General features: G+C 43.2%; 1 protein-coding gene across 5 annotated transcripts in view; it reads left to right on the forward strand.

Moving 5' to 3' along the window:
- The window catches only part of LOC139227840 (protein phosphatase 1 regulatory subunit 12A-like), a 258,951-nt gene that overhangs the window by 109,056 nt on the left and 133,901 nt on the right, over positions 1–15,994 (forward strand). The window lies entirely within an intron of this gene.

The following is a 15,994-nucleotide window of genomic DNA, read 5'->3' on the forward strand; positions in this document are numbered from 1 at the left end:
CTTCATTATTATATTTTCAGATGAGAATCGTTCACCAAAACCTGCATGACTGTGCAGGATATTTTCCCTATTGAGGACTGGCCAAAGCAAAGAGAGAACTCTTGCCTTTCCAGTGAATTTGTGCCTAGCTGTAATAAATGGCCCAGATTTGAAAGCTTTCTGCTAAATATAGACCTCTGGTAACACTGAGCTATTTCTGTTACATATCTCTCTTGTTTTTATTGATGTTTCAGCTATCTTTAGCACATGCTGCAGCACGAATTTTAACTGTCCTCTGACGGTCTTTAAAACTGCAAAATACAAATTGCTCTCAGCAGCTACTCAAGGCCAACTAACTGGAACTGAAATTATTTTTAATTTTAATAACGATGCCGGACATTGGGTATAGTGGGCAAATTGTATCCACATGAACGCGCTCACTATAAGTGGCGGGTGTTCTATTTTCATCTTTAGGGTTCCGTGCTTGCTTGAGTGTGCTATCATATTCGCAAGATAACCCAAGTCTGGTTTATAAGATTATAGTCTTATATACTATGCAGTATCTGAAGGTGAGGTTAGCAGAACAGAGGCACATCCCTCGCATTGATTTGTCTGTTGTAAGTTGGTTTACATTTATGCAAGGCATTTTTACATTAGTATCAACATTGCTGAAAGTGCTAACACAGCACTGGGGTTTATATGTAGAGAAAATTAATTGATTAGCAGAGAAGTCTACTTATTACAAAAAGAATATAGAGGCATTGAAGGTGCAAAAAAGATTTACAGTGATACCAGAACTGAGAATTATAACTGAACAGGCTGGGGCTCTTTAGAAAAGAGAAGACTGAGGGGTCTTTAAAATTATGAAGTAGTTTGATAGGGTAGACATAAAGATGTTTCCACTTGGGGAATCCAAAACTTGGTGTCATAAGTTTAAGATAGTCACTAATAAATCCAATAGGAATTCAGGAGGAACTTCTTTACCCAGAGAGTGCTTAGAATGTAAAACTTCCTACCATATGGAGTAATCAAGGTGAATAGCATAGATGCCTTTAAGGGAAAGCTAGATAAGTACACGAGGGAGCAATGAATAGAATGATATACTGATAGGATTAGATGAAATAGGGTGGGAGGAGGCTCGTGTGGAGCATAAACGGCCACTCAGACCAGTTGGGCCAAATGGCCTGTTTCCGTGCTGTAAATTCTATGTAATTCAACCAGGATGACTGCTGTCGATCCAGTACTAATTTTCTTTTTCTGTGTTTCCTCATCGCTGTTTTCTTGCCCAAAAAACAGTAAAGAGAAATGCATTTCATGTCCAATGTCAATATCCAGCACTCTGGACAGGCAAGGTGCTACAACAATGCATCTCAATCCCATCTTTATAAAAGCACCATTTTTATTTCCCTGTCAGCCAGATATAGTTGTTTAAGTGCTGAATGAAACCCAATTGTTTTACCAACTAGTGACCACTGGCAACTGTATTGAAACTGCTGAAGGTTAAATTGCTTAGAATTCTTAGAGCTGACGAATATAGGAAAACTCATCCCTTCAGTATAGGCTAAATTCTGAAGTGGATTCAGAAGTGAGAATATCTTTTTGATTCTGTCACTTCCATATCCAAGCCTGTGGTCAGCAATAACTAACAACAGTTTAAAACTATTGGAAGATTTGTTGATTAAATGTGTGTTGGAGGTTTTCCTCTGGTTACCGTCTCAACAAAGGGCCGTTAGTCGGGTGATGATATCTCCTCATGATTCACACGAGTGATTTTTATAACAACAAGCTTTAATACATTGACTTATAACAGTATTAGATTTGATATCACTGATCTACAGTGTTAATATTAAATGACAACTCGACATGCAACTAATACAACCTGGCTCCCGGGCCCAGAGCGATCATGTTTGACTCTAGGCTGCCTATGTGTCTGTGGGCTTCCGATGGCCCTGGGAGTGCACCGACCCCCAAGAGAACAACGCAACCAGTGTTTCCAAGGCTTGGAGCAACCAGTTCCAGCCCTCTGGGCCTGACCATCCTGAGAACGCTCTCACAGGGGGGCATAGCCTTTGCCGATGTAAGACTTAGTTGCAGCTTCTCTTTTCCAATGCATTAAATAGTATTTCAGTCCATGTTGCTGCTGTATCATCCAGCGCAGTGATCACATGGAAGTTATTCGATGCACATTACATGAAGTCGAAGAGCAGATTGAAAATTTCTATTCTAAATTGAATAGGCTATACCAAATCATTGATTTTTACAAGAGAAGATAATAGTGGTGAAAATATTTAGAATTCATTTTTAGAAATGCAAGATCTATGCTAAAGTTGTCCACAATATATCTTTTGTCAAATTATTGTGGCATGTTGAGACACATTAAAGAAGCCATAAACTTGTATTCATATCGCTCCTTTCACAATCTCAAGGCATTCCAAAACACTTCCCAGCGAATGAAGTACTCTTGAAGTACTGTTGTAATGCAAAAAATGCAGCAGCCAATTTGCTCACAGCAATGTCCTGCAAACAGTAGTGAAATAAATGATCAGATCATCTGCTTTAGGTGTTTGTTGAGGGATAAGTGCTGGCCAGGACATGGGGGAACATCCCTGCTCCTAATCAAATGATGTTGTGGGATCTTTCCTGTCCACCTGAGAGGGTTGCCAGGGCCTCAGTTTAACGTCTCATCTGCATGACAGCATTTCCTACAGTACAGATCTCCAATACTATGCTGAAGTGCCAGAATAAATCTAGAGTGGGGCCTGAACCCACTACCTTATTAATAAGAACATAAGAATTAGGAACAGGAGTAGGCCATCTAGCCCCTCGAGCCTGCTCCACCATTCAACAAGATCATGGCTGATCTGGCCGTGGACTCAGCTCCACTTACCCGCTCGCTCCCCGTAACCCTTAATTCCCTTATTGGTTAAAAATCTATCTATCCGTGACTTGAATACATTCAATGAGCTAGTCTCAACTGCTTCCTTGGGCAGAGAATTCCACAGTTTCACAACCCTCTGGGAGAAGAAATTCCTTCTCAACTCGGTTTTAAATTGGCTCCCCCGTATTTTGAGGCTGTGCCCCCTAGTTCTAGTCTCCCCGACCAGTGGAAACAACCTCTCTGCCTCTATCCTGTCTGTCCCTTTCATTATTTTAAATGTTTCTATAAAATCACCCCTCATCCTTCTGAACCCTAACGAGTAAAGACCCAGTCTACTCAATCTTCTTTAAAATCATTGTTTAGTTTTTAAAAAAACTATTCAAAATATATTCAACCAGCAGTTATGTCACATTTAATGCTTTTTAAAGGTATCTGCTGGATTTAAAAATGGATTGTAACCAATACATAACTGTCTTGATCTATTGATGCTAAAAGAAAAATCAGACACAGGATCACTCATCAAGAAACTTCTTTAAATTTGTACATTTTTTGTAAAATTAATTAGAGATTTGCCCTCAAAATTATCATGTGATCCAGGTTTATAAAAAAAAGACCTTAAAAGGCCAGTGCTAGATGTAAATGTGTGTATTTTTTAGCAAAACTGAAGTTCAGTTCTAGAGTTCAGCAAATCGCTTGCTTTTCGGTAAATAAGACAATGAAAAAGAAAGTATGATCTGATTACCCTTTAAGGAGATTAGTTCTACTGATAGGAATGTAGTTACAGGAATTTCCAGGATTGGGGGAAAATGTGCAAAATCTGAATTGCAAAGCAACTGTCTTTGTCATTTTCAAATAAAACTGATGTCAAATTAAAGTTAGTAAGAAGAATCTGGAGCTTTTTGCCTCCAGGGAGAGGATCACACTGTCAAATTCCAACTTTCAGCTAAAATTTCTATTTTTTTTAACTGAGATGCTATTCTTATATAAAGCATGACAGTGTACTGAAATTTGCATCTTTTTGTAGCACTAAAACTTGTGCGCAGTTTGTAATTATATATATCTTATAACCGTTACTCCTGATGCGCACACAGTGCTGAATCTGAAGTTCTGTAATCTTGCACATTCCAGGCTGTTTCATCGAGCCTTTTATGGATAATTGGAGAATAAATTAATCATCTGTGATTCAAAACATTTACAAAATTCAATTAGCTGACAGAAGTCAGTTCATTTTGATTCAAGGTTTAAGTAGCGCAAGCCTGCCCTCTTGAGGATCTTGTGCGGAGTTGAGACTTTGGATTTATTACAAACCAATGGAACTCGATGATGAATATTAATCAATATTGCATAAAAACAGTCATATTGGACATGCTTTTCTTTTAATTTGTGATATTGACAAGGATCCTAATTTTTAATTGTTGAATTTCACGGTCTATTTCCCCTTTTACAGAAAGCTGCAGTTGGGTTAACCTTGTTGAATAGTACCATAAAGTTGAAGGCTAAATAGATATATGGGCATAACCTTTCTATGAATTATCAGCACTACAATTTGAGAAGAAGGGAAAGATGAAGAACTATAAATCTATGTGCAGGATGTACAAGGAATTCCAGGCTTCCTGCCTCAGCTATTTTTTAAAGATTTCAGGTTGCCCATTGCACTGAAACACACACTTGGATGTCAGTAGCTTTATTACTGTAATTTTAACCTCTCAAGTCAAGTGCATTGCAAAAATATCTAGCAACTAAAAACCACATTGCAGGCCTTTCCTCAATCCTCTGTTCTGTATTATTTTAGCCTTGTAGTTATCTTTTATTTCTCCCCAAGCAGTGAAAACATGATATTTCCTCAGCAGGACCGGTCTCATGGACAGTTGTGTAAAAATGGTGGTTGACCACGCCAGCTGCAGATGGTTGGCCCCGGACTTGCCTGTAGACTTGTGCCTGTACCTTGGTTTGTTTTACCTTCATTTTTGACAGTCAGATCATAATCCCTTACTCCTCTTGGCAATTGGTTGAAGTGTTTCCTGAGCTTTTCCTAAGACTAAGGATTTTGAGCACTGACCTTCAGTTGTCTACAATTCTTCAAATTTCCCTTGTGTGCTACCTGCACATGTACAAATTTGCACATGGAGCAATGCATAACTGAGTTGTTAACCACTGAAAAGATAACCCTTTTTAAAAACAAATTGTTCAAAGTTACACGGCTGATGCTGCCATGGCCAATCTTCAGTTACTCTGAGGTGGTAGTGCTTAAGCTAGTTCAGCAGATATTAAGAATCAACAACCTTGTGTGGTTGAGAATTGTGCAAGGCCGGCTAGATGGGGTGGCAGGTTCTATTTCCTGAAGATTGAGTAAACCAGTTGGATCTTGTGATGGTGGGAAATTTCATGGGCATTTATTTTGTTTATCACCAGCCCACAGATTTCTAGAGTTAAATTCGTAACCTCTGAGTTGCCTGTCCAGTTCCATGACCATATACCAGTATCCCCATTCATCTTGAAACTGTACCTATATCAGACAATCTAGGTTAGATGGTTTATTTTCTGCTAGTTTGCTTTTGTGAACTGTGTACTAGGAGATAATAACATTGTTTATTTAGAATCATAGGGCCCAAGTTTCCACATGATTTGCGCCTGATTTTTAGGAGCAACTGGTGGAGAACGGACTATCTTAGAAATCGCAATTCTCCACACTTTTTTTTTTCTGCAGTTCTAGTCAGGTAGAACAGTTCTACTTTGGAACAGAATTTTTTCTTCAAAAGGGGGCGTGTCCGGCCACTGATGCCTGATTTCAAAGTTTCCACAGTGAAAACGTACTCCAAACTAACTTAGAATGAAGCAAGTGAAGATTTTTGTAGAACTGAAAAAACTTGTTCTACACATTAAAAAATCAGGCGCAGGTTACAAATTAGGCGTCCAGAACGAGGAGGAGGGGGGGGAAGGGAAGTAATTAAATTCTATAATAAATCCTTATTTATACTTATACAAATATTATACAAATAAATCCAACCTGAATAAACATTTATAAGCAAAGAAAAGATTAAATAAACCATCTTCCTACCTGTGTGAAAGTACTTCAGGCAGGCCTTTCGGGACCGAAGGCTGAACGGGCCGGCCCGAGACGTCGGGCAGGGCCCGTCCCCAGCACCAGATTTACAGGTAGGTGACGTCGGGTCGGGAGGGAGGGAGGGGAAAGAGGTGGGGGGGGAAGGAAAGAAAGAGGGGGAGAGAGAAGGGGGGGGGTCAGGTCGGGTCCAGTGCGGGGATCGGGTCCAGTGGCGGGGGGGGTGGGGGGGGAGCGCGGGTCGGGTCCAGTCCGGGGGGAGCGGGGATCCGGTCCGGGGGGGAGGGGAGCGGGTGTCGGGTCCGATCCGGAGGTGGGGGGGGGGAGGGCGGGAGGAGCAGGAGCTTGGCTGTGAGAGGAGCCTTATTCACGCAGCCCCAGTGAGGCCATTCGGCCAGGGCTAGGGGCTGCGTGCTTCGGGCCCCTCCCACACAGTTTCGGGCGCCTGGAGCTACTGCACTTGCGTGCCCACTGTAGCGCGCATGTGCAGAGGTCCAGGCACTGTTTTCAGCGCAGGGACCTGGCTCCCCCCCCACAGCTCGTGCTGCGCTGCGCCGAGGGCCAGAGGACCTGCAGGGAGGTGGAGAATACCGAGGATTTTTTTTCGCCGCACTTTGTGGCGCGAAAAACGGGCGTCCAGGTCGGGACTGCGCCGTTCTAGGCGCGTGTGGAAACTTGGGCCCATTGAATGGTTACATCATGGAAGAAGGATATTCAGCCCGTCGAGCCCGTGCCGGCTCTCTGCAAGAGCACCTCACTTAGTCTCAGTCCCCTGCCCTTTCCCCTTAGCACTGCAAATTGTTTTCTTTCAGGTACTTATCCAATTTCCTTTTGAAAGCCGTGATTTGAGTCTGCCTCCATACCCTTTCAGGCAGTGCATTCTAGATCCTAACCACTCGCTGCATAAGCATTTTTTTCCTTATTTTCGCCTATGGTTCTTCTGCCAATCACCTTAAATCTGTGTCTTCTGGTTTTTGACCCTTCTGCCAATGGGAACAGTTTCTCTCTACTCTGTCCAGACCCCTCATGATTTTGTACACCTCTTTCAGATTTCTTCTCAATCCTCTCTGCTCTAAGGAGGACAAGCTCAGTTTCTCCAGTCTAGCCACATAACTGAGTCCCTCATCCCTGGAATCATTCTCGTAAATCTTTTCTGTCTCTTTCCCCCCCCCCCCCCCCCCCCCCAAACCAAGGCCTTCACATCCTTCCTAAAGTGTGGTGCCCAGTTGAGGTCGAACCAGTGTTTTATAAAATTCGTCATAATATCCACGCTTTTGTACTCTGCCTCTATTCATGAAGCCCAGGATCCCGTAAGCTTTTTTAACTGCTTTCTCAACCTGCCCTGCCACCTTCAATGATTTGTGCACATATACCCCCAGGTCTCTGCTCATGCATCATCTTTAGGATTGTACACTTTAGTTTATATTTCATCTCCTCATACATTTTGGTAGAAAGAATCATTTTGCACTTCTGCATTAAATTTAATCTGCCATGTGTCCGCCCATTCCACCAGCCTGTATGTCCTCTTGAAATCTATCACTATCCTCCTCACTGGTCACTATACTTCCAAGTTTTGTGTCATCTGCAAATATTTTAATTGTGTCCTGTACACCCACATCCAAATCATTAATATATTTCAAGGAAAATAGTAACACCACTATACCTTCCTCCAGTCCGAAAAACAACCATTCACCACTACTCTGTTTCCTGTCACTTAGCCAATTTCGTATCCATGCTGCCATGGGTTTCTGGCAAGCCGATTATTTGGCACTTTATCAAATGCCTTTTGGAAATCCATGTACACCATGTCAACCGCATTGCCCATCAATCCTCTCTGTTACCTCATCAAAAAACTCGATCAGCTTGGTTAAACACGATTTGCTTTTAACAAATCCATGCTGGCTTTCCTTAATTAATCTACACTTGTCCAAGTGAATGTTAATTTTGTCCCTGATTATTGTTTCTAAATGTTTGCCCACTATCGAGGTTAAACTGACTGGCCTGTAGTTGCTGGATTTATCTTTACACCTTTTTTGAACAATGTTGTAGCACTTACAATTCTCCAGTCCTCTGGCACCAGCCGCAATTCTAAGGAGGATTGGAATATTATGGCCAGTACCTCATCAGTTTCTTCCTTCACTTCCCTCAGTGTCCTAGATGCATCCCATCTGGTCCTGGTGACAATTCTACTTTCTGTTCAGCCAGCCTTTCTAGTACCTCGTCTTTATCAATTTTTATCCCATCCATTATCTCCTCCTAACTCCTCCTTCACTATGCCTATGGCAGTCTGTTCCTTGGTGAAGACAGGTGCAAAGTACTAATTTAGTTCCCTCTGCCTCCATGCGAGGTCTCCTTTTTTGTCCCTAATCGGTCCACCCTCCTCTTATTACCTGTTCACTATTTCTCTGTCTATAGAAGTCTTTTGGATTACCTTTTATGTTAGCTGTTATTCTATTTTCATACTCTCTTTGCCCCTCATATTTTATTTTTTACTTCTCCTTTGACCTTTCTATATATAACCTGATTCTCAGATGTATTTCCAACCTGACTTTAGTTGCCCTGCCTTTCCTCCTCGTGTGAATGTACCTCAACTGTACCTGGGGTTGGAGGAGAATAGAGATGGGGAGGGGTAAGGCCATGGAGGGAGTTGAAAACAAGGATGAGAATTTTGAAATTAAGGCATTGCTTAACTGGGAACCAATGTAGTTCAATGAGCACAAGGATAATGGGTAAATGGTACTTGATACTAGTTGGGACATGAGTTTTGGATGACATCAAGTTTACGTAGGGTAGATCGTGGGAGGCCAGCCAGGAGTGCATTGGAATAGTCAAGTCTAGATGTATCAAAGGCATGGATGAGGGTTTCAGCAGTGGATGAACTGAGGCAAGGTGGGAGATGGGCATGTTATAGAGGTGGAAATAGGCAGTCCTGGTTATGTCGCGGATATGTGGTCGGAAGCGAATTTCAGGGTCAAATATGGCACTAAGGTTGCGAGCAGTATGGTTCAGCCTCAGACAGATGTTGGGGAAAGGGATGGAGTCGGAACGGAGTTTGTGGCGGGGACAAATGAGGATGGTTGCATAATGGTTATGTTACTGGACTAGTAATCCAGAGGTCTGGACTGATGATCCAGGGACGCTAGTTCAAATCCCTGGGGAATTTGAATTCAGTTAATTAAATTAAATAAATCTGGAATAAAAAGCTAGTGTCCGTAATGGTGACCATGAGCCCAAGTTTCCCAGGAGTTGCTCTTTTTTTTTGGAGCAACTTGATTTTGTTGGAGTAACTTAAAAATTGCAATTCTCCCCATTTAATTTGCTCCAGTGTAACTGAGTTAGTTAGGTTTTTTAGTTTTTTTTTCAAAAGGGGGCGTTACCAGCCATTCCAGTTTTGGCCATTTAAGCAAGTTTAGCCAGCTAAAACTTACTCCAAACTAACTTAGGCCAGAGTAAGTGGCAACTTTTGTACATTCTGAAAAACCCTGTGGCGAATTAAGAGATCAGCGCAGGTAGCCAGAGAGAGGGGAGGGAAAGGAAGTTGGAGGAAGTTTGCAGTAGCAATCTTAGCCAAAATGGATTCTAGAAACTGCTACTTTTTCCATATGAAAGCATGTGATTGAACAAGTGTTCCTTGGGTGGAGGAGAGGGGTGGGTGGGGAGGAAGAGACACTGGGCGGGAAGGCAGCGGCCGGCCTGTGCGGTAGGCCACTCAGCCCGGGATGGGGCGGCGAGCATCGGACGCGCTGGGAGGGCGAGGAACTACTGCTATGAGTGTAAACCATCAACCTCTGTTTAGCACATTCTAAGCAGTTCACAGTTTCTATTTTAAAGTTTTTAATAATTTCTATCATCACTTTAGTTTGAGTAACACTTGGTTCTTTAAAATGCAGCAACATCATCAGGTATTATATAAAACAAAATTGAGCATAGGCACCTGTGCAGCAGGCTACTTGGCCCGGGATAGGGGCAGCGAGCATCGGGGCGCGCTGGGAGGACGAGGAGCTACTGCGCATGTGCACAGCTGCTGGCACTGTTTTCGGCGCTGGGCTGTAGCTCCGCCCCCCTCCCCCCCACTCAAACAGAAACGCCGCGCCAGGACCAGGGAGACACAGGAGAGCTGCCAGAATATGCAGTAAGTTTTTTGGTGCCGTTTTGAGCTCATGTTAATGCGCTGGAAAAGGGGGTTGGGGAAACTTGGGCCCCATGAAACTACTGGACAGTCGTAAAAACCCATTTGTTAAGAAATATGTCGTCCTTACCTGATCTGGCCTATACATGACTCCAGACCACAGCATGTGGTTGACTCTTACCTGCCCTCTGAAATGTCCCAGCAAGCCACTCAGTTGTAACAAACCGCTATGAAAAGTAATAAAACCGCACTGACAAAACTGCATCGGCACCAGCTTTAACTGGCACACCTCGTCCAGTTGACCCTGCAAAGTCCTTGTCACTGACATCTGGGGACTTGTGCCAAAATTGAGAGAGCTGTCCCATAGTCATACTCACGGAATCGTACCTTTCAGCTAATGTCTCAGATTCCTCCATCAACATCCCTGGGTATGTCCTGTCTCACCAGAGGTGGCGGCACAGTGGTATACAGTTGGGAGAGAGTGGTCGTGGGAGTCCTCAACATAGACTCATGGTCAAGGAAATCTCCTGTGCTTGCCACCTACCGTCCTCCCTCAGCTGATTAATCAGTACTCCTCCATGTTGAACATAGAAGTCCGGAGGGTAGCAAGGGCACAGACTGCTGGCCGAGTCCTGAAGGACATAGCTGCTGGACTGGGCCTGTGGCAGGTGGTGAGAGAACCAAAATGAGGGAAAAACCTATTTGACCTTGTCCTCACCAATCTAGCTGTTGCAGATGTATCTGTCCATGACCGTATTGGTAGGAGTGACCACCACACAGTCCATGTGGCACTACCACAGTGCTAAATGGGATAGATTCAGAACAGATTTAGCAGCTCAAAACTTGTCATGCAGGAGGTGCTGTGTGCCATCAGCAGCAGCAGAATTGTATTTCACTGCAATCTGTAACCTCATGGCCCAGCATATTCCCCTCTGTACTATTACCATCAAGCCAGGTGACCAACCCTGGTTCAATGAGCAGTGCAGAAGAGCATGTCAGGAGAAGCACCAGGCGTTCCTAAAAATGAGGTGCCAACCTGAGGCTGCTGCAACACAGGACTATATGCATGCTAAACAGCATATGCATGCTAGACAGAGCTATGCGATCCCAACCAATGGATCAGCTCTAGGCCTGCTACATCAAGTCGTGAATGGCGGTGGACAATTAAACAACAAACTGAAGGAGGAGGCTCCATGAATATCTCCATCCTCAATGATGGCGGAGCCCAGCACATGAGTGCAAAAGGCTAAAGTGTTCGCAACCATCCTCAGCCAGAAGTGCCGAGTAGATCATGCGTATCGGCCTGCTTCTGAGGTCGTCACCATCACAGAAGCCAGTCTTCAACCAATTTGATTCACTCCTCGTGATATCAAGAAACGGCTGAACGCATTGAATACAGCAAAGGCTATGGGCCCCGACAATATCCCAGCTGCTGTGCTGAAGTCCTGTGCTCCAGCCGTTCCAGTCAAGACGTTCCAGTACATATACAACCCCGGCATTTACCTGGCAATGTGGAAAACTGCCCAGGTATGTCCTGGACAAATCCAATCTTGCCAACTACTGTCTTATCGGTACTCTCAATCATCAGCAAAGTGATGGAAGGCGTCATTGACAGTGCTTTCAAGCAGCACTTACACACCATTAGCCTGCTCACCAATGCTTAGTTTGGGTTCCACCAGGATCATTCAGCTCCAGATCTCATTATAGTCTTGGTCATAACATGGACAAAAGAGCTGAATTCCAGAGGTGAGGTGAGAGTGATGGCTCTGGACATCAAGGCAGCATTTGATCCAGTGTGGCATCAAGGAGCTCTAGTAAAATTGAAGTCAATGTGAATTGGGGGAAGAATCTCCACTGGCTGGAGTCATAACTAGCACAAAGGACGATGGTTTGTGTTTGTTGGCGGTCATTCATCTCAGCCCCAGGACATCGCTGCAGATATTCCTCAGGGGAGTGTCCTAGGCCCAACCATCTTCAGCTGTTTCATCAATGATCTTCCCTCCATCAGAAGTGAGGATGTTCGCTGATGACTGCATAGTGTTCAGTTCTATTTGCCGCCACTCAGATAATGAAGCAGTCCATGCCAGTGTGCAGCAAGACCTGGATGACATTCAGGCTCAGTAAATAACATTTGTGCCCCACAAGTGCCAGGCAATGACGATGTCCAACAAGCGAGAGTCTAACCACCACCCTTGACAGTCAACGGCATTATGATCTCTGAATCCCCCACCATCAACATCCTGGGGGGGGGTGGTCACCATTCACCAGAAACTTGACTGGATCAGCCACATAAATACTATGGCAACAAGAGCAGGGTATTCTGTGGCATGTGTCTCACCTCCTGACTCCTCAAAGCCTTTCCACTATCTACAAGGCACAAGTCAGGAGTGTGATGGAATACTCCCCACTTGCCTGGATGAATGCAGCGCCAACATCACTCAAAGCTCTTCATCCAGGACACAGCAGCCTGCTTGATTGGCACCCCATCTACCACCTTAAACATTCATTTCCCTCCACCACCAGCGCACGGTGGTTGCAGTGTGTACCAGCTACAAGATGCACTCAATCAACTCACCAAGGCTTCTTCAACAGCACCTCCCAAACCCGCGACCTCTACCACCTAGAAGGAAAGGGCAGCAGGCGCATGGGAACACCATCACCTGCAAGTTTCCTTCCAAGTTACACACTATCCTGACTTGGAAATATATAGTCGGTCTTTCATCGTTGCTTGATCAAAATCCTGGAACTCCTTCCCTAATAGCACTGTGGGATTGCCATCACCACAAGGTCTGCTGTGGTTTAAGGCGGTGATTCTCGAGGGAAATTAGGGATGGGCAATAAATGCTTGCCTTGCCAGTGACGCCTGCAACGCAGGAATGAATTCTTTAAAAAAGGGTTACAGTCAATCTTTCAAGTGCTGGTGTAAAATGCTATTCATTACTGCTAATTACTGGATTAGATGTCATTACAGTATCTCAGCATTTTGTATTTTCAGGTGCTGCACCCATCTGTGCATATTAAGCATCCACTTCCAATCCACTGGTTAGTTTAGTTATACTGTGTAATGTAATAAGTTGCTACATGAGCTAGGAAGCCAAATATAGACCATAATTATATACCACAATGCGCAATGTTTAGTTAAGAGATTAGACCATACACTGGTAATGTAATTTCTTAAGTCAACTCAGTCATAAGTATTCCATGCCAAGCATTTTTAATATTAATAAAAATGCTATTTTAAATGATAAACAGTATAGTTCTCAAGCATACCAAGTTTTCACAATGCAGTGATATGTTATTTCAGATGTTACCAATTTTATTTTCAACATAATTAAGGAACATTGGGCTTTACTTTGCACTTTTGCGCCGTCACCACCTGTATCTCGGTGGTAATCAGGCGGTTTGAAGAAATGGATTCATCCATACCTCCCAATTACCGGCGAGATGTAATGCCTTAATTTTTAATCGATCCCGGCGCTGGCAGTGTGCAGCAGCGGGCGTTCGTAGTCCTCGTGTAAGACCGGCTTGATCCAGACCGGCCTTACTGTGCATGCGCATATTTTAAATTTATTTTTCTCTTTGTGCGCATGCGCTGCTTCAGCACTCCGATTTGTCTTTTCAATGATATTGCGTGTGGCTATGTGGCTGTTATTGTAGCGATGCTCGGCTCCTATCTGGGGCTTACGGAGGGGGATCAAGAGCCAGGTGGCGAGGCTGTATCCTTTATCACCAAGCATCCAGCATTGGCCTTCTGGCTGACTTTTAAAGAGGTTGGAGACAGTGCTCTGACGCAAGATGTGCGCATCATGAATGCTCCCTGGAAAATTGGCATTGACTGCCATGATTATTTGCTTGTGGTTGACAACGAACTGCACGTTCAGGGAGTGGAATCCCTTTCGGTTATGGAACAGCTCTGCATCCTCTAAGGGTGTTCGCAGGGTGATGTGCATACAGTCTATTGCACCCTGAACCTTGGGGAAGTTTGCTATTCTTGAGAATCCCACAGCCTTTTCACTCTGTTCCTCTCTGGTCATTGGGAAGTTTATAAAGTCAAACCTTTGTGCGCAAAGCACTTGTGTCACCTGCCAAATGCAGCAATGTGTGGCATGCTGAGAGATGCAGCAAATGTCGCCAGCTGATGCCTGAAAGGACCCTGATGTATAGAATGAAAGTGCCGCAGTTACCTTAACCTCAATGGGCCGAGTGGTCCTGATGGTGCTGGTAGGTCTCCCTTAATGAGCTGGCATATCTCATTGACGACCTCCTTTTGGAACCGCAACCTTCTAACACGTCAGAAAAGTCAGGTATGATCGCTTATCCCTGTGAATGCATTATGGTAAAGTCTCCTCCTCCTCAGCAGTTTGCCACCTCTTTGGGCACATAATGCTCTTCAATAAACTTTCTTCCAGCTGCACTCGGCAGCATGTAATTAGTAGCCAGCATTGGTTGAGAAATTACAGGCCTCATTTTTTTTTTAAAAAGGTAAATTTGCTGTAAATTGTTAAAAAATTAATCAAATTTCATTAATCTCTGAAATTAAAGCAGATATTTTTATAAACCCCTGAAATTAAACATATTCCTGTAAAACAACAATAAAATGCACTAAAAAACGATTTAAGTTTAACCTGCAATTTAATCCAGCTTTAACTCATATTACAAAATGGCGTCCACATCGCTGGGTCAGGGACACGAGTGCACCCTTTTCATAGCTATATTGACAGCAGGCGGTATTCTGGGCGATTCTTTAAAAAAAATCCAAAAATAGCGCTGGGCGGTTTTGAAGGCGGTAAACGGACGGTGCACGACATCCAGGAGGGAAAATTGATGGCATCTACTGGGCGGGCGGCTGAATTTACTGCTGGCGATCATTTGACCCGAAAATACTGCCGTCGGTAATCGGGCGATGTATGGGCGCAAGCTTGTTTGTTGATCTAAAATAGGGTGGGAAGGCAGTGAAAATGTTAAAACGCACACTAAATTGGGCAGTAATTGGACGATAAGAACGCAAAAGTCTAGCCCATTGACCTGAAGGTCTAATTAACATTGGTATTATGGAAAAAAATCTAGTTTTAATTATTGAAAAAAATGTTAGAATGCTACACATTGAATTATAGGATACATATACAGGGTATGACTATAATTTTATTAAAACAAACTAAACTCAACACACCGATGCACATTACTTGTGGCTTCCTGACTGAATCCATAACGGTACCCGCTTGGTTTTTGTGTGGCTCTCAAAGGCAATATTGCAAAGCGATCTGTTCTTGTATTACAGCAGAAACTTCTTTGTGCTCCTACCCTGCCACAGCAAGTGAATGTCTGCAAACCAAATAAGGTGAGACAGCACCTTGTTTGGTGCTACTGTAATTTTAGTTAAGCACATAATTGTAGATGTCTATATCTCCTACTTGTTTGTTTTTATTGATCACAAATTAATTAATTAATTGCAATGATAACGTGTAAAATGGATGTCACATATTTATTTCTCCATTGAATCCACAACCATGAGCTAGAAGGGATCCTTGAGACACTAACTGATGAGTATGAATCATTGCATGATAGTATGCATAAATTAATCATTTAAAAATAACAGTGGTACTGTCGTCATCTTCAGCGAGAAAAAACAGATTAATGTTTGGTGTATAACTTTCTTCGGAAATTATTAAGATACCACATTATTTACTAGACTGCACATTCATTATAGAAAAATGGATGTTAAGCTAGTGCATCTGAAAATAAGAATTAAAACTGACTTTGGTCTAGCTTTTTGAGTCTCCAATGTTCTATCTGTTTGGATATAACTAAGAAACAGTTTGTTATTTGGTACATGTACAACTTTTTGTGAAAAATGGGTAATTTTGTTGCATTGAACTGTTGGCAAGGAATAAGTGCATGTGACGAAACGATGCAACTAGACAGCGGATATTGCATTAAAGGTGCAAAC

This window comes from Pristiophorus japonicus, chromosome 17, assembly GCF_044704955.1.
Source record: "Pristiophorus japonicus isolate sPriJap1 chromosome 17, sPriJap1.hap1, whole genome shotgun sequence".
Lineage (NCBI taxonomy): Eukaryota > Metazoa > Chordata > Chondrichthyes > Pristiophoridae > Pristiophorus > Pristiophorus japonicus.